Here is an 18224-nt window from a genome sequence, read left to right as displayed (position 1 = left end):
TTGTTAAAGCATCTGTCATAATGCCAAACAGTGAGTGGCACAAGTTTAAATGGAGTTGCATGCAGACCTTGTATTGCCCACACTTACACAAATCAAACCCCAGAACCACTACACGAGGGCACAAAAAAGTAAGGAATAAGCAGGGGTGCTAGGGTGAGAAAAGGGTAGCCTACAACACCTTTTTGCAGGCCCTGAAGCCCCTCAAGACACCCCTTTAGCTTCAAGAACCCCCTTTTTTTAATTGGCAAGATCTAAATATCCCAAAAAGGTGTAAATACAGTAGTTTCACTCCTCCACACCTATGAACCCCACAACACAGAAAGATGATTGAAAAAAGTGGTTGGAAAGAAAATGATGTCATGTCACTTTTAAAGTTATTTCTATAGAGTATAGCAGTCTGCTGGTGGGGCAACAATTGCCCCACATCACAAAACACTTACCCATGCTTAAGCACTCTGTGTCTTATTAGACCTTCATCCATCTGGACACAAATACATTAAAGGTTCCCAGCTATGAAGCATTTGCAAAATGCCATCAACCCCCTTTACCACCAGCTCCTGTAGGTGAATCAGATACATAACTTTATGCTGCTGCCTTATGACAATCACCCCATTATGAGAAATCAGCCAGGTTATTTTCAGAATTACTACAGACAAAGAGTTGTGAATTAGCTAGGCAAAAAAACCCTCATTACACAGACATATTACTCAATCCAGAAGAAAAGATTTGAGAGAACCAGGGTGATATCTCTTATGTGTCACTGATTGAGAAAGCCACTCAAGCAGGGCCACCATCACATAACAGGACAATTTGGCAAGTAGTAGTAGAAGGAGGGAATAGCTTACCCCAGTCATTCATTTCCCATCTCCTGGGAGGGAGTGGCTCAACAAGACATTTGAGCCAAGGAGAGGCAAGTATTGCAGGCTTCTTCCTCACTTAGGCAAAACCAGATAATGTGATTCACAAGCTAGGCAGGGGCAGCAAACATACATGCAACAACATGTCCAGAAGAATGTATGTACTACTCTAAAGGGCAGGAAAAGGGGTGTGCCACCAACACCCAGGGAGGACTGGGCTGTATTGCCCTTCTGCTCAGTAGAACCTAGTTTTAGCAGTCTTACTGAGGAAGGAGACGATCCAAGGCCAGCAACTCATGTTGCAATAGGGCTGGCCTCTGGTTGTTCTTCACCAAGCCCTGTTCCCCCTAAAGAGTACTGGATTAAGTGGATTGGTATTGGGAGGGGGTGAAAGAGAAGAGAAAGAAAAGCAGTAACTCCTTTTTAGTCCAACACATTTATTGGCAAGGATAAAAATGTAGAAAGAAGACAGCCTCCTAAAAATAATGTATCATCTTTGTCCCTCTTTCTGGCTAATGAAGATTAATTCTAAGAAGATGACGACGAAAACAGGAACTGCAGCTTTTTAACCATCCTGAGTCTTAGGTTGTTCCACCAGACATTATGAATCAGCAAAACCTGCCTGGTCACACCTGGCAGGGACCTACTTTTGCCAACCCTGATTCTCCAAGACTGATTCTCAGGTAGATGGATTTCTAGTATGGGTGGTAATCAAATAAAACATTTCTATGCACCAATCAGCGTTCAATCAATATATAATGGGGGTGATAACAAACCTAGATCAGTGATTCCCAAACGTTGGTCATCCAGGTGCTTTGGATTTCAGCTCCCAGAAGCCCCAGCCAGCTTGGCCAACAGTTAGGATTTCTGAGAGCTAAAATCCAAAACATCTGGAGGACCGAAGTTTGGGAACCACTACCCTATATCCATAATTGTTTTGGAACTCAAGCTAGTAATGTCAACCTACTGAATGTCACCTATGATCACCTGAGAACTAGAAGAAAAGAGTAATAAGGGGTACATTCTACAGAAGAAACCTGTAATCTCCAAATGTCACTGGACTTCCATTCTTATGAGTCCTAGACAGTACAGGCAATGGCTAGGTACTACAGGAGTTGTTGTCCAACTATTTCCAGATTATCACAATTTCCTTGCAACTGCTCTACAGACTATTTCAGCAAGATCATGTTCTGTTGTTGTTTTTTACTTTTACTTGTAGAGACTGCAGCAGCCATATTAACCGTCTGGCAAGCCTTACTCAACATTTGGCTTTGTTTGAATATTGTGGGTGCTGGCAGTAGCTGTAAACTGAAGAACTGCGCAAGGGTGTGTCTCACGAACTTGCTTCTACTTAGCCACAAAAGCAGTCAAAGCTGCTACTAGAAGAAAGGCAAGTAGATTGCTTCTCCTAATGGCAAATACCAACAGTAGTTCCTCATCTCATTATTTTGAAGTCAGTCTGCTAACATAATACCTCTGCTAACATAATATTTTCTCTACATTTGCCCTGAAACTAGGTTTGAAGAGGGAGAACAAATGGCCTTGCTGTCAGCAGTAGTTTGTTCCTCCAATCATCATTATTCCAGTTGTCTTCCCTTCCCAGCTTTCCCTCAGAACTCCAGAAACTACTGACAAAAAGATACACATGCTCATCCATATGGTAGTGTTTTGTAGATCCAAAATTCTTCTTTCTCCTCTCCCCCTTCTGACAACCCTAGACAGATGAAACACCAGGGGTCCAAAGTCCTTAGAGGGCAGGACTGTTTGCTGTCCAAGCAAAAAGATAAGTTGTCACTTTCAAATTCCGTATGCAAAACCTGAAAGGGCTGGCAATTGAATCTTCCCTCAAACTGATACCAGGACAACATCACACCTGAAGGCAGCAGTTCAGGTCAGGGGACACAGAGAAAGAAATACAGTTGAGCAGTTAATTCAACAGACTTGCAACTGGACTAACATGTGCCAGCTTGTCAGGATATGTTACCAAACATAAATGGTAAAAATACACAATTTTACAAAAGGGCAAAACATATATGATTACGAGCCTCAGAATTGCCTAATAAAAGATGCATGTTACACATTGTTATAGTTGATCTCAGTACACAGATAGCCATTCCATTTCTCACATAACTAAACAGACTAAGTAACACATGGGAGGGGGGCAGGGTATACTTCAAGAAGCATACAGTTCAAATTTTGATAAAATAGAGGAGAAAGATACAGCCAAAGAAGAAAAATATAATAGAAGTAAAGCTGATAAGGGCCAAAACTAATGTGTGTTCCACTCTGGTCATATGAAAGATGTGTGAGCCCACATTATCACTGCTATCTGAAAACACCTTACTGTCTCCTTTTTTTCAGTTCTTGTGGTTGCAAACAAGCCACAAAATCGGAAACTTTATTAGAAGGAAAAGGCACTTCTGTGAGAAATCAGCTGTGGACCATGCTTTGATGACTCAAGTAATGACAACCACCACCGTCTAGTCATCTCCTACCCACTTTCCTGTCCCACTACCCAAAATAGTTCTGCAACCAACTCACAAGTCTCTCGATTAGCCAATAGCTGAGCAGCTTCTAAATCATTGTGTTTCTAAGATGAATAATCCAAGTCATCACTGATAACATCACTATCACTTAACATTAACGGCCTCAATGACCTCACTGACTTCAAGGGATGTCCTGTTCTAGATTTCCAGTCTCACCATATTGATATCTAGATAGGACTAATTTAATTACTGTTTATAATCCGAATACTGCTTATATCCACGGCATCTCAATTAACCACCGTTATCCATCACTAGAACATCCAAGAATGAAACTTCCATCCTGTACCCCATTTCAACCAACACTTTTCAACCAAGATGGTTCAAATTTAGATACAAAGGACTGGATCCAGATGTAGATGTAGTCAATTAAGACTAAATTCTGATTGACTTCAATGGGTTTATTCCAAGAATTTTTATAACTGAATCTGCCCCTCTCTGTTCTGCATTATAGGGTAGCCACTTTTTCAACCATAAACCCAATGACAAGATTAGAAGAGTAACCAGGCTCAAATTACAGGATCACAATTCATTTTTTTTTGTTTGCTACAAGCCACCCTGCTTATCCACAAGCTCCAGCTGGCAATAGTGCATTTTAAGTCATTAAACCTATCTGACCTTCCAACTAACAATACCAACAACTGTCTTGGTAACACAGTCTAATTCATGTAGGGAACAAATGGTTTTAACTTGTACAGTGCACCATACTTAAAAGGTTATTCTGTTTTTTTACTTAAAACCGAACTCACCACCTCTAACGGAACCTCCTTGCAGGAAGTTTTATCAGAGCAATTATAAGAAACAGATTTCCTGTAACTTCAGCAACTTCGACCAATTGCTTGCCACAATGAAGTAAGAAATAACTGTTTACAAACCAATTTCCAATATAGGAGAGTACACAAAATACAAGTAGAAGACTCTTTAGTTCAGCCTTCCCCAACCCACTGCCCTCCAGCTGAAGCTGGTACTTCAATTCCTATCAACCCCAGACAGCATAGCTGATGGTCAAGAATGCTGGGAGAAGAAGTCCAAAACACAAGAGGGGGAAGCTGCTTTGCTTCATTCAATCCCCCTTAACAAATTTCAGAGCATAAAAATACCTAATCCAGATAATGCCTGTGTGGTTAAAGTTTGTCTACTCTGTGTGTGTATAGGGGAAGCAACTAAAAAAAATATCCTGAGCCTGACACTACTTTTCTCCAATCCACTTTAAAGCTTACAACAGAAAAGGCATCCTAGTGAAGTCTGCCACTTCTAAAGAAAGAAGAACAATGTTAGAAGCACTTGTATTGGGAGGAGAGGGGGAATGAAAGATCTCTGTCTAGATCCAATGTGAGGACAGGAACCAAGCAGTATAGCAAGTTCTGCTACTATTGCTTGTTCTACTTCAGCCCCCTCCTCCCTTTTACCACAGAGCTGTCAAGACACATTTGTTCTGCCTTGCATCACACTGTCCTATCTGAAGTATGTATCCATGCTAGCTAGCTAAGCACAGAAGTCAGTTCCTACTTCATTCCACATTTCTACAGCGGCCTGTTGACACATGCATGTCGTGAGATACCAGTTATGCAGCAACAGGCTAGGATATGCTGAATTTACGTTCTTTTAGGATTTTTGAAGACATCTGAAATGAAGGGAATGCTGTGGATATAGCATAACTTAATTTTAGTAAGGCCTTTCGCAAGTTCCCCCACAATGTCCTTGCAAATAAGCTAGTAAATTGTGAGCCAGACAATCCTACTGTTGGGTGGATTTGTAACTGGTTGACCGGCCAAACCCAAAGGGTGCTCTCCAGTAGCTCACCTTCATCCTGGAGAGAAGTGACCAATGGAGTGTCACAAGGTTCTGTCCTGGGTCTAGTGCTAGTCAACATTTTTATCAATAACTTGGACAGTGTAACAGAGAGCATACGTATCAAATGTGTAAATGACACCAGATTAAGAGGGTAGGTTCAGAATTCAAAATGACCGTAACAGATTAGCAAACTGGGCCAAAACTAACAAAAATTAATTGCAACAGGAGAAATGTAAGGTATTACATTTAGGCAGAAAAATGAAATGCACACACATAGGAAGAATGACACCTGATTCGACAACAGTATATGTGAAAGGGATCTAGGAGCATCAGTAGACCACAAGCTCAACATGAGTTAGCAGGGTGATATAGTAGGTAAAATAGCCAATGCAATTCTAAGCCATATCAATAGGAGTATACTATTGAGATCAAAGAAAGTAATTGGTCAGTCCTCACCTGGAACACTGTGTACAGTTCTGGACAACACAATTCAAGGAGGATAGATATGCTGGAACATGCCCAGAAGAGGACAACCAAAATGGTGATAGGTCTGGAAACTATGCCCTATAAGGGGCTTCTTAGGGAGCTGGGTATGTTTAGCCTGGAGAAGTTAAGACATTACATGATGGCCGTGTTTAAAGATTTGAAAAGATGTCATATTGAAGAAGGCACAAGTTTGTTTTCTGCTACTCCAGAGACTAGGACATGGAACAATGGATTCAAGCTACAGGAAAGGAGATTCCACCTAAACATTAAGAGGAACTTCCTGATGATAAGAGCTATTTTGACAGTGTAATACACTGGCTCAGAGTATAGTGGAGCCTCTTATAGTGGGTTTTTAAACAGAGGCTAGATGGCCATCTGTCAGGAGCACTTTGACTGTGTCTTCCTGCATGGCAGGGGGTTGGACTGGATGGCCCTTATGGTCTTCTTCAAACTCTATGCTTCCATGTTTCATCTGGGAAAGAACCATATCCATCAAGCATCCCAATCTTTCTCTAAGACCTCCATGGTGTATCCACAAGTTTTATTCCATTTTAGTCTCACATCAAGTCTGCAAGAGAAATTTCTGAAGCTAAAGCTTGCAGTTTCCAACTGCAGATTTGGCTAACAGACAATACTTCTAATAGATTTTGTTGCTGGCATGTGAACCAAGGGCTTCTTGGTAAAGTGGAAATGAACTCACACCTTCCTATAATGCAACATTCTTTCCACATCAAGCCCTAGAAGTTCCTATGTAAAGGTAGCTAAGTGTATTAAGAGGTTCTCTGAAGATTGGGGCTGCAGCCGCAACAAATAATTGGCAATCTCTACTCTGAATTTACAGCAAGCCTTTGAGAAGTCACAGCTCTCTTTAAAATGGAGGTGAGGGGAAGTCCCTCCAGTGTGCATTCAGCCTGGTGTTCTGCCCCACCCCATCCCAAAGTGCAAGCAAGCAATCCACCATTCAGGTACTGGGCAGCTGAACTTTACTTCCTCAAAAGCCAGGTATAAATACATGCAATTGCAAGTTTCCTTAACAATACTGTGCACCTACATGACTTCCATGCACTGATCCTGTTCACAACCACAGCCACCCTAGACTGTTGAGAATTAGCATCTGTTCCTACAAGAAACTCGTGGAAGCTCTGGCGTTCTAGACTAAAAGGCTCAGATTCTCCCCATCCTTTGTTCATTCTGTTCTGAAAAGGCAGAGTCCAGGCGGCAATAAAAGGGGCAAGGGAGAATGGGAAGTTGGCAGCACCGACTATGCCACAATGCTACTTGCACCCTGACATCCAGACATTCACATATATGCCTTAGAAAAAGCAAAGGGGGGAAGAATGGTGGTATTCTCAAGCGTCTTTTGTGTTAGGGAAGGAAACCATTTCTTCTACTATACATTTGCTCACCCTGGCAGAAATGCAAGGGTTTTAGCATCTGAGGGGAAATGGTCATGCTGTAGGGGCGCACCCGCCCACCACATGCTGTGTTGTTGTGAGACCCAAAGGTAGGAGACCCCTCCCCTACTCCTTTTTGAAGTGCCTTTGTGTTCAGGCTCCACAGGCAGCAGGCAAGCTCTTTCGTAAGAGGCTTATAGTAGGTACATAGTAGGTACGGCCCAGCAAAGTTATGATTGTAATTCCACAGAATTATCTACCTCAGAGGACCTGGGCTGGAAGGGCAGAAGAGACAAAAGGGCACAGTATAGGAATTCAACCTATGTCTCTGACAGCTGCCTCTTAAATTCTCCCCTCCTTTTGGGATCCTGTCCCTCCACTGTAATGTTCCAGAGGCAGAACAGGCTGTGGCAACTGTTGGCCTGGGGCTTTTGCATCTTTGTCTGGCAGCCTCATCCTCCACAGGACCCAGGATCTACTGCAAAGGCTTTCCTGTTCCAGGGCGAGAGAGTTCCCCAGAAAGACTCTTGCTTTGAACTAGAAACCCTCCATTCTCTGGAAAGGCCTATCAGCCCTTGCAATACTGAACCGAGTTAACAAAGGCAGGACGTGTCCTAAGGAAGGTCCAGCCTAAAGTCCAACAGGGGAGGAGGGGAAAGGGGGCAAAGCGGGTGGGGGTCAGCAAAGGAAGACCAGCTTCTTAGCCTTGCAGAGGGCATCCTGCCAAGCTTTCACACCCAAGAGGAGGCACAGAAGTCCCCTTTCTTCAGAGCCCAGCCCCGAGGGTTTTTGGAAGCATGCCTCTCCTTAGAAAAGCAAGCTCCTACGTTATTCAGCTTAACGGGTGAGATAATGGGGCGCCGGGGGAGGGGACTGGTTGCCAGACTCCCAGGTTCAGCAGCCTCTCCTTCTTGTCCAAATCCAACCAAAAAGGCAAGCTCTGGAGTCTGGCCCAATCGCCCCAACAGGCCCAGCTCAGCCCCCCCACCGCCCCCCTCCTTCCACAAGGTGACTCCAGCCCAGGAGGGAAAGGTCTCTGGCACTCGCCTGGTGCCCACCTGGAGGAAGAAAGAGAAGGGGAAGGGAGAGAGAGAGAGAGAGGAAGGAAGGAAGGAGGAAAGAAAGAAAGAAAGAAAGAAAGAAAGAAAGAAAAGAGGAGTGAGGGAGCAGAAAAGAAAGAAGGAAGAGGAAGAAGGAAGGAAAAGAGGAAGGGAGGGAGGAAGGAGGAGGGGAAGAAGAAAGGAAGGGGAGGGGAGGGAACGAGGAAAGGGGAAGGGGAGAGAGGGGAAGAAGGAAGAGAGGAGGGGAGGAAGAGAAAAAGAAAGGGAAAGAAAGGGAGGGAGGGAGGGAGAGGAGAAAGAAGGGAAGGGTAGCAAGTAAAAGAGGGGAGAAAGAAAGAAAGAAAGAAAGAAAGAAAGAAAGAGGGAAGGAAGGAAGGAAGGAAGGAAGGAAGGAAGGAAGGAAGAGCCCCCCTCCCTCCCTCCCTCCCTCCTCCTGGTCCTCACCTGGGGCCAAGGCTGAATGGGGCCCTGGGGTCTCTCTCCGCCCGCGCCTCCTGCTCTGCTTCCAGGGAAGCGGGGCTCCCGGGCTCTCCTTCCCTGAAGGGCGGCCGAAGCAGGCTGACTCTTCCTCCTCGGGACCTCCCAGCCCACATTCCTCTCCGGAGGGAGGGAGGGAGGGAGGGAGGGAGGGGCGCTTTAGGAAGGAGCCTCCCCCCTTCTTACCTTTGTCTCCGGGCCCCCTCCGCCTCCGCCTCCGCCTCCTGCTCCTGGTCTTCCTTCTTCGGGAAAAAGAAGAGTCCTCGGGAATGGCAGCAGGCAGGAGACCTCCTTTTCGGCAGGCTTTCCTTCTCCCGCTTCCAAGGCTTAAAGGAGGGCGCTAAGGATAGCCATCCAGCAGGGCAGCCCTCGGGAGGGAGGGAAGGAAGGAAGGAACCGGGGCTCCGCTCTTCTTCTGCGCCCAAAAGCAAGCTGACAACTTCACACCGAAACAACTGAGGCAGAAAGAAAGAGGAGGGCGCTCCTGGGCCCAGCCCCGTCCCCTTCCCTTCCTTCCTCACTTCCCTTCCCTTCCCTTCCTTCCTTCCTTCTGGCAAATGCAAAAGAAGGGAAAGGAACAAAGATAAAATTAAAAGAGGCGAGCGTCCAAGTTTCCTAAGTGAAGGCTAAAAGCTACTACTGCACTGTACCTATAGAGATCTCTCTATCTAGAGATATGCTTGCAGTCTAGATAGATACGGACAGCTAGAGGAGAAGAAGGGAGGGATGGTGGGAAAGGAGGGGTGCAGAGATGCAACCAGCACTCCCCTCCTCCTCTCCTTTTCCTCCTCCTTCTATTGCTTTTCTCTTGCTGCTGCCGCTGCTCCTTCTCCAGTGGGACCTTCCTCTCTCTTTCTTTCTCTCTTTCCTTTCCCTTCCTTCCTTCTTTCCTTCCCGGGGCTTTCTGGGTCCCCTCCTCCTTCCCTCCCTCGCTCTGCTCCAACACCTAAAATGGAAGTTGCGGTTCTTCCAGGCGGCAGGGAAGGCGAGGGCGGCGCCTCCTGCCCGGAGTGACGTCACTCCCTCCCGCCTCCAATGGGAGCCAGGCGTCAACCAGGGAGCCCCAGGCCCAGCCCTCCAATGGGGAAGGCCCTTCTAGCATTGTTTGGCTTTGTGAGTGGGGGGGGGGGGGGATAAAAATGAAGCCCTCCAGAAACCCCCCCCCCAGACACACATGCCCCAAAAACATAATGAAGGAGGCAACAGGGGGCTGAAAGCCACTGGACACTTTCACAACCCTGAGGGGAAAGCTGTGATCCAAAAAGCACACACACTGCAGGAATAATCCAGTTTGAGACTGGTTTAACTGCCCCTGGCTCAGTGCCAGGGAATGCTAGGAATTGGAGTTTGTTGTGGCCTCAGAGCCTTCTCTCTCTCTCTCTCTCTCTGACAGAGAAGGCTGGATGTCTCACACAACTACACTTCCCAGAATCCCCTGGCATTTAAAATTGGTCTCAAACTGGATTATTTCTGCAGTGTATTTTGGACCTTTGACAGAGAAGGCTGGATGTCTCACAAAACTACACCTCCCAGGATTCCCTAGCATTTAAAGTGGTCTCAAACTGGATTATTTCTGGTTTTTTGGACCTTTGTTGCTGTGGTGGTGTGTCTCCCAAGTCATTCTGGACTCAGGGGGAACCTATCAGGAGTTTTTTCTTGGCAACAAGAAAGAAACAAGCAAAAAATTAATACTTAATAATAAAAAGACAGCTCTGAAAGTGTGTTGTGCAGCTTCAAGTTGTTTCCAACTTATGGCAACCTTATCAAGGGGTTTTCTTGGCAAGTTTTGTTCAGAAGGGGTAGCCCTGGCCATTCTCTGAGGGTGAGACACTGTGACTTGATCAAGATCACCCAGTGGGTTTTTGATGCAAGTTTCTTCAGGGGGAGTTTGCCACTGCCATCCTCTGAGGCTGAGAAAGTGCGACTGGTCCAAAGTCACTGGGAGTTGAGCTGGGATTCGAACCCTGGTCTCCAGGGTCATAGTCACTGCTGTACCTTTACTGTTTGCCAGGCATCTGAGGAAGTAGGCTCAAGTCTACCAAAGCTTATGCTACCAACTTTTCTCTTTCAGTTAGTTTCAAAGGTGCTACAAGACCCCTCTGCATACTGTTTCCTTCTAGGCATCGTTACTCAGAAGTATATTCAACAGCATTTATTCCTTCACAAGCTTCCAGACAATTATAGCTGTCTCTCATAAAATCCTTAATGCTTACTTAAAAGTAAATTTCACTCAGATGTCATAATCACAAAGGAGGACATGGCACCACCAAATATAGGATATTCAGTAAAAATGTAGGGCATTGCCAAATAAAAGCTACATAGGCGGGTTACAGACGGGCAGGGGAAGACGTCTTGAAGGTGTCTTCCCCTGAATACGGAGCCTTCAGACCATCCGCCCTGGGGGCATGGCTCAGGTATATGGGGCTTCCACACCGGGGGGCAGTGAAGACGCCTCACCTGGGGCCGTTTCTGACCCGTAGCTTCCATATCGCTGCCTTGCAGGACGCCACAAAGAGAGAGGCAGCTTCCGCACGGGCGGCCAAAAACGCAGCTTTTTTTTTCTTTTGCCGGCTGAGAAGTGCGCAACTGTGGCAGTCTAGCACCGGCCGGCAATTTCCCTTTTGCTGGCTGCGGAATGCGCATGTGCGCCGTTAAAGGGCCCAGGCCCCTTTAAACTTTTTTCCCCGCCCTACCCAAAAACAAAGATGGCCTCCTGCCAGCTGGTGATCAGCTGATGTTGGCATCCTTGTCCACTTGCGCGGTGCCAGTGTCACCGGCATCATGGATGCCTCCACTCCCTTGGTCCCCGCGCTCTTACTGAATATGCAATGCATGAGACCAGGACGTCCCCCTCCCTTTTTTCGGGGTGCTGGTGGATGGCTGTGTCATCCTGCCTGGTGGCAAAGGGGAGCCGCCACACAGCTGTGCCAGGAGCAGCTGAACTGTGCCCGTTCCCCAGGTGAAAATGGCGCAGGAATGTGTGTAGGGGTTCACTTTAAATTCCAAACTTTCCCTTATCACTCTCTACAACCAAAACATCCGCCGGCAAAACGTACAACTTCCCGCGATTCTAGCAGCGCACGCGCACATGCGGCTCTAGGATTAGGGTTATGAGCATTAAAATATAATGCAGCTGTGCCACAGCTTCCACAACTGCATGGCATCTGACGCTGCAATTAAAGCCTGGCTGCAAACCGCGCATGTCCCGGGACCCCGACTCATTATGCGATGCAGCAGACATGGAGCTTTTAGATGGGCAACTTAAATTTGTGGCATGACAATTGTGGTGTACCGGTGCAGCAGCTTATATACGGAGATGCGCACGTATGCTGCTTATGAAAAAGAAGCGGAAAAAAGCGGCACCTTTTTAATGCCGCTTCTTCCCACTTGGGGCATACAGGCGGCACGTTCATGGCAGCATTCAGGTAAGGGCCATCTAAAGGCTACACCTTCATGACGTCATGAACACACCCCTTTTTGCCCGTCTGTAACGCGCCATAGATATGTAAATTAATGCTTCTTAGTGCTGCTAAAAATGGAGGGCATTTTGAAATTTCTCCTAGACCGAAGGTTGAAATATAGGACGTGTTCTGGAACAAGAGGACATTGGTCACTTTGGTTCCTCTGAATTCAAGAAGACTTAGTAACTGGAAATTTTGGAGTTGAGACTTGCAACTCTCATTTCTTTTTAGGCTCCACTTTGATTTTTCTTGCTGGCATGCAACACTGGATTTGGAAGAAGGGAAGAGGACGCTGCCCCGCCTATAACAAAAGGAATGCAGCTTCAGATCCTTATATTAATTATATTATGGCTTCTTGTAAATATACCCGGTCAGATTTGCAATTTGCAATCAAGTCTTAGAGGAGTTGAGAAGCATTGCTAATTGACATCAACTGACAGGCTTTATTTTACATATAATTATGAAAATGTACTCAAGGTTACAATGAGTAATTTATCCTTTCTGCCTCCCCCAACACACCCTTTTCTGTTGAAAAATATTTTTGTCTCGAATGAGACAATGTATTTGGAACATCTGTTTGGATTTTTTTATTCTGACTCTAAAACATAGAACTAGATGCTACATAGGGTGGCCAGATCCAAAGGAAGACAGAAGGGTTGCAACTTCAGTAGTTGCACAGAAGGATTTTCAACATATGCTTTTGTAATGTAAAATCATTATGTTATGTTAAGTTGCAGGAGCCTTTACCTCTTTTGGCAGCAGGCAAAGATATAACACTGAACACTAAAGTTAGGATTGTACAAACAATAGTATTCTCGATCATCATGTACAGATGTGAGAGCTGGACAGTGAAGAAAGTGGATGGAAAGAAAATAAACTAATTTGAGATGTGATGCTGGAGAAGAGTGTTAAGAATGCCATTGACATCCAAAAAGACAAACAAATCAGTTCTAGAATAGATCAATCCTGAAACTTCCCTGGAAGCCAAGATGATGAAACTGAGGCTGTTGTATTTGGCCACATCATGAAAAGGCATGACTCATTAGAAAAGATGATAATGCTAGAGAAGGTAAAAGGTAGTATAGAGAGAGGAAGACTGCATGCCAGATAGATAGACTCAATCAGGGAGGTCATAGGCCTGAACTTGTAAGACCTGAGCAGAGAGGTTGAGGACAGGGGATCTTGTAGATGTCTCAGCCACAGGGTCACCATGGGTTGAGGTCAATTCAAAGGCAGCTAACAATAAAATCGTCATCTTAATTTTCCACTGATAGCCCACAAAATATTGTCACTATTATCTAAAATAATGGACAAGTCCAGGGAACTAGTAATTCAAAATGGAACTACTATCAGGATGGTTTTTATGCCTTAAATATTCCAAGAAAAAGTGCTGATATAAATGCTTGAAAAATATAACTGTTTTTGCTCCCAAGTTGTTGTTGTTACATGTCTTCAGTTCTACTACTTATGCAACCCTATTCTACAGTTTTCTTAGATTTATTCAAAGGAGGTTTTCTATAGCCTTCCTCTGAGGCCCAAGGTCACCCAGTAGATTTCCACTTTGAACGCTGGTCTGCTGGAGCTCTAGTTCAACATTCACACCACTGCACAATATCCAACATTTGACAGCAGAGAACCAGGACACATGTGGTCAAGAAACATCAGAGTGTGGTCAAGATGGCAAAAATAATTAATGAGTAAGAACACATGAACTAGGAGAGGCTGTAGTATTTTGCTTTTGCCTGAGTCTACAAGGAAAGGCAAGATTTCCCATGCCCTCTCCTCTCCCCTCCCTGCCTTAATTCAGTGTGAACTACTTATGCACTTTGAACTAATGTTGCAGCAAAGGAAGAAAGCTGAGATTCAAGGGTGATAAGTAAGTGAAGGAGAAAGAAACTGGGAGATTTTATAAGTAGGTGAAAAAAGTGAGACAACAGGATTAATCTGAACTCTCCCTGCCAATTTGAGGCAGATGGAGGGCATGCCTACACTATGCAGTCTCCCAAGTAAGTGCATAGAATTACATCCATGTTTGGAAGTATTTGACTGAAATCAGTATAGATAAATTAGAACACTTGGCCGTACTATAGCAAATGGGAGGATAAAAAAACCTTAACTATTAGGCTATAATCCTAAACATAAGGGGACTGAACAAATACACATAGAATTATCCTGGAATTTGTACATACTAGCCCTTAGATTCTGAAGTAAAATTCCCGTTGCTTTGGTCTTTTTCAGTTTGTGTTTTGTTTATAACAGGGAGACACACATATAAGACAATTATGTATAAAAGCAAATTAATAAACAGATAACGTGACATAATGTTGTTCCCTAGCCTATAAAAAATGGAACACCATAAGTTCTTCAAATTCAAATGCACTATCATTTTAAATATTTCTACTGTAGAGTGATCTTGCAGCACCTTTGAGATTGAAAGACAGAAGTTGGCATTGTGAACTTTCGTAGACTTCAGTCTACTTCCTCAGGTGCATTTGGCCATTTTGTTTCTATTGTTATTGCAATGTTCACCTGTCCAAACTTTACCAGTCCTGAAAGAAAGACTGATGTACTAACTGAACTGGAGCATGTAAAGCAGGCATGAGAAAAATGCAAGCAGAGGCTCCCAGTAATTGGGAGGATTCCCCCCCCCTCATGTTTTCAACATGTTTTGAGGCTCCATGGCCCATTTTAGACACAGAAAAGGTCTGCTTTGAAACAAATCAACCAGAAAATAACTTCCAGTTTGTTTTGATTCTTGTTCCAGATTTGTTTTTTAAAAGCCTAAGTATAAATTACATCTTGGCGAGAGAGGAGAGACACGGTGCAATTTCCCCCCTTTTAGGGGGCATAGAAGCCATCTGGGGCCATTTTTTATGTTTATTTTTAACATGATGGAAGGTAGCCCTCCAAAATGCCTATTCATCTCTCTCCTGGCTTTTTCTTCCTGATGTAAAGGCAGGGTGGGGGGTGGGGGCATTGAACTACATGAATAAGTATTAGTTTAAAAGCACACCAAAGCACCAGATACTAATTATTATTATTTTGCAGTGCAGTATGCATGTGTGTACTTTGACTATATATGTCACAGTATTGTATTGCTCACATAGATCAGCTACTTAACAAGAACTGAGCCATCCCTAAACTGAAAGATGGCATGTATGCCATCCTGTCTCACCTCCCTCTTGTTCAGTTTTATTCGGTTATTTCATTTATCTGTAAATATTTATAGCACACCTTTGCCCAGGACAGATTGAGAAGACCTATTAATCCCTTACTTTTTAATTGTATGTGTAGCTCATGTCACTATTTGGTATGAAATTTGCACATCCCTATAAAATAAAACAATAAATGTGCATGCATAGACTACTTTGTAATCACCATTTTTGGTATGAAATTGGCACACCCCTATAAAATAAAACAATAAACTTGCATGCACAGATTACTTTGTAATCACTAGCCAGCACTGACAGGATTAAAGTGCCAGGACTTTCTGAATTGCAAGGATGAGTATATCATCTTCCCCCACCCTTCCTCCTCTAGATTGCTTGGCTGTAACCCTGAAACTGATTGGAAGATAAAATGGATTTTCCCAATAGCACTGTATTGTTGTGAGCTGTCCCTATTGTAATGCTAAGTATCTGGGGATGGTTTGCTCTTGAATGGACTATGAAGACCCATTCGTTTTACAAAAGGCCTGCTGCTGCTGGAGATGAAAACTCTTGCCTAATATGGATCATTGCAGATCCCTGCATTTTTTGGATTCTCATTGAGGGTATGGTGTATGGCATAGAAACTGCCATGATGAGTAACTGCACTTCAAAATGTACCCCCCCCCATTGTTATGCAGTTTCCTATAAAACTGACAACATATATACTCAAAGAACACATAAAGCTAGCTGTGTGAGTGTTCCCAGCTATACAAGTGAACAAATAACAATAGTTTTTGCTGTTTCAGACACTGCAAGGATTTCTGGAGTAGATAAGCTTCAATAGGCACTCCCCACCTCCACAAAAGCAAGGAAGCAAACCCCCAAAATGGCCCTGATAACTACATGGGTTTCAGTCCCACCCCAGAGACAAGCAGGGATGTGGGAGATGCCATATTTCAGGCACTTTCAAAAGGGCTGCATCTGCATGTCATTTGACAGGGCGGCCAGTACAAAAGAAGACAGCAATAATCACTATATAGAAGAGGAACTTTCATCAGGCATAGTTTATAATGCAAAACTATGTAATGGCTTTTACCCTGCTTTCTTTTGCATCAGTCCACCTTCAGATTGGTGAGCACATGTTATGTTTATTGTTGTTGTGTGCCTTCAAGCCATTTCTAACTTATGGCAACCCTAAAGTGAACCTATAATGTTTTTTTTTCCTTTTAAGTTTCTTCAGAGAGGGTTTGCCATTGCCATCCTGAGGCTGAGAGATTGTGACTTGTCCAGGGTAATCCAGTGGGTTTCCATGGCCAAGCAGGGATTTGAATTTGGTCTCAGACTGATAATCCAGTGCTCAAACTTTTACACTATACAGCAGTGCTATTCAAAGTGGTGGTCCCTGGATCCATCAATCTTTGACCCATTGCCTGCTAATCCCCAGCATGTTCCTAGGAAAGAAATAAACAATTGTACCCAATTGGTGCAAATGTAGGGCAATCCCTATCACATTAATGGGGAAATTTTGTTGATTTCCCACCCCAGGTAGCTTGAGAAGGACTGTCACAGCAGAGATGAATCTAAATCCTTACTTTCAGACTATACACTTTTACATCCTACACAGCCCTTCAACTAGTGTAGCCTCTCTGCAAGACCACTAACCTCATTTTAGGCAGCCAAGCTAAAGAACAGGGCAGAGTTTATAAATGGCGGATAAATCTAGCTAGTTATTTTTCTGATTAGTTACTCTATCACCATCACCACTACTAACCCAAGGAGGTTTAATAAACTGTTGGTTACTGTATCCATTATCAATTGTTTAAAACATCTAGTTACATGTTATTCCTATATCTTGATTCTTGGCTTGAATACAGAAACTGGATTTATTCCATATTCATGGCTTAACAGATATCTATTACATATCCTTGACTTAACAGATAATACAGTAGATCCCAAAATACATATCCAGACATTTCCTCTTCATTATAACAATTGAAGGGTATGGGAACCTGTATCCTTTTTCATCTGGTTGACCTACTAAGGCAAGATTAACTGTAGCTCTTCAAATATAGCTAGACTACAAAACCCATAATCACTATTGCCTCTGGTGGCTAGGGCTGGTAGAAGCTGTAGTCTAACAACATCTGGAGGACCATGAGTCCCCCAACCCCTGTTCATTAACCCACAAATCCTGGGGTTTGTAGTTTATTGTGGCACCAGAGATCTCTGACAGAGAAGGCTAAATATCTTTAAAAACTACAGATCCCATAATTGCACAGCATTGAGCCATGGCAATTAAAGCTGTGTCAAATTGCATTAATTCTGCAGTGTAAATGCAGACCTAGTATTTGTTTAGTTTATTCTGTGTTAACACATGTCGTCTTTGTTCTGTAAAGTAAGTGTATTGAAGTTCTATGGCAACATTTCATCAAGTGGCCATCTAAAGCAACGTAACATTTCCTGAGGGATAATTGCTTGACCTTAGTGACTGGTAATTTGCAGGTAGCTACAACATTGAGGTATTTCTCTGGGAAATATAAATAACCATATAGCAATTGTGCCAAGTGTATGTACCTTCAAAATGCCTGCCAGTGTATGGTGACCCCATTAATGTTACTTCTCTTTATACAAATGTCAGCCCATCTTTCATCCTAAGAGAATGTAGTGTGGCTTAAATATATTACAGAACAATTTGCTTACCTTTCAAACATATCCAATTTATATTATGATTTATACTACATAGATAACTACAACAAACATTAACATGTTCACATAATTTTCTCATCAACTTTAGACTAAAGGTTTGCATATTTGTTTTATTTTTACTATCCTTTTTGCTTCTCCATGTCCTTTTATTCTAGACTGAGTGACCTGGAAAACTGATCAGACTGAAAGTTATCTGCAGATGAGCTGTTGCAAACAGGACCTGGTTCATGGGAATTGTTCTTATTGCCTAAAACCAATTCAGCATTATGTAGGTGTCCATGTGGCAAAAGCCATTC

At 43.7% G+C, this 18224-nt stretch overlaps 1 protein-coding gene across 7 annotated transcripts in view; it reads right to left on the bottom strand.

Annotated features, from left to right (window-relative positions):
• The window catches only part of CTNND1 (catenin delta 1), an 88278-nt gene that overhangs the window by 68683 nt on the left and 1371 nt on the right, over positions 1-18224 (bottom strand). For 4 of the 7 annotated variants that reach the window (XM_089520631.1, XM_089520635.1, XM_089520634.1 and 1 more), the window contains exon 1: positions 8799-9584. The exons of 1 other annotated variant lie outside the window; for it this stretch is intronic. The gene's annotated coding sequence lies outside the window, so the exon portion shown is untranslated. Of the gene's footprint in view, positions 1-8579; positions 8678-8798; positions 9585-18224 lie in introns of those variants that run through there. 2 more of the 7 variants (XM_089520633.1, XM_089520639.1) reach the window with 2 other exon arrangements.

Source organism: Sceloporus occidentalis, unplaced genomic scaffold (genome assembly GCF_023333645.1).
Source record: "Sceloporus occidentalis isolate IW3139 unplaced genomic scaffold, rSceOcc1.0.p SCAF_4, whole genome shotgun sequence".
Taxonomy (NCBI): Eukaryota; Metazoa; Chordata; class Lepidosauria; order Squamata; family Phrynosomatidae; genus Sceloporus; species Sceloporus occidentalis.
This window is presented reverse-complemented; position numbering and strand designations above follow the sequence as displayed.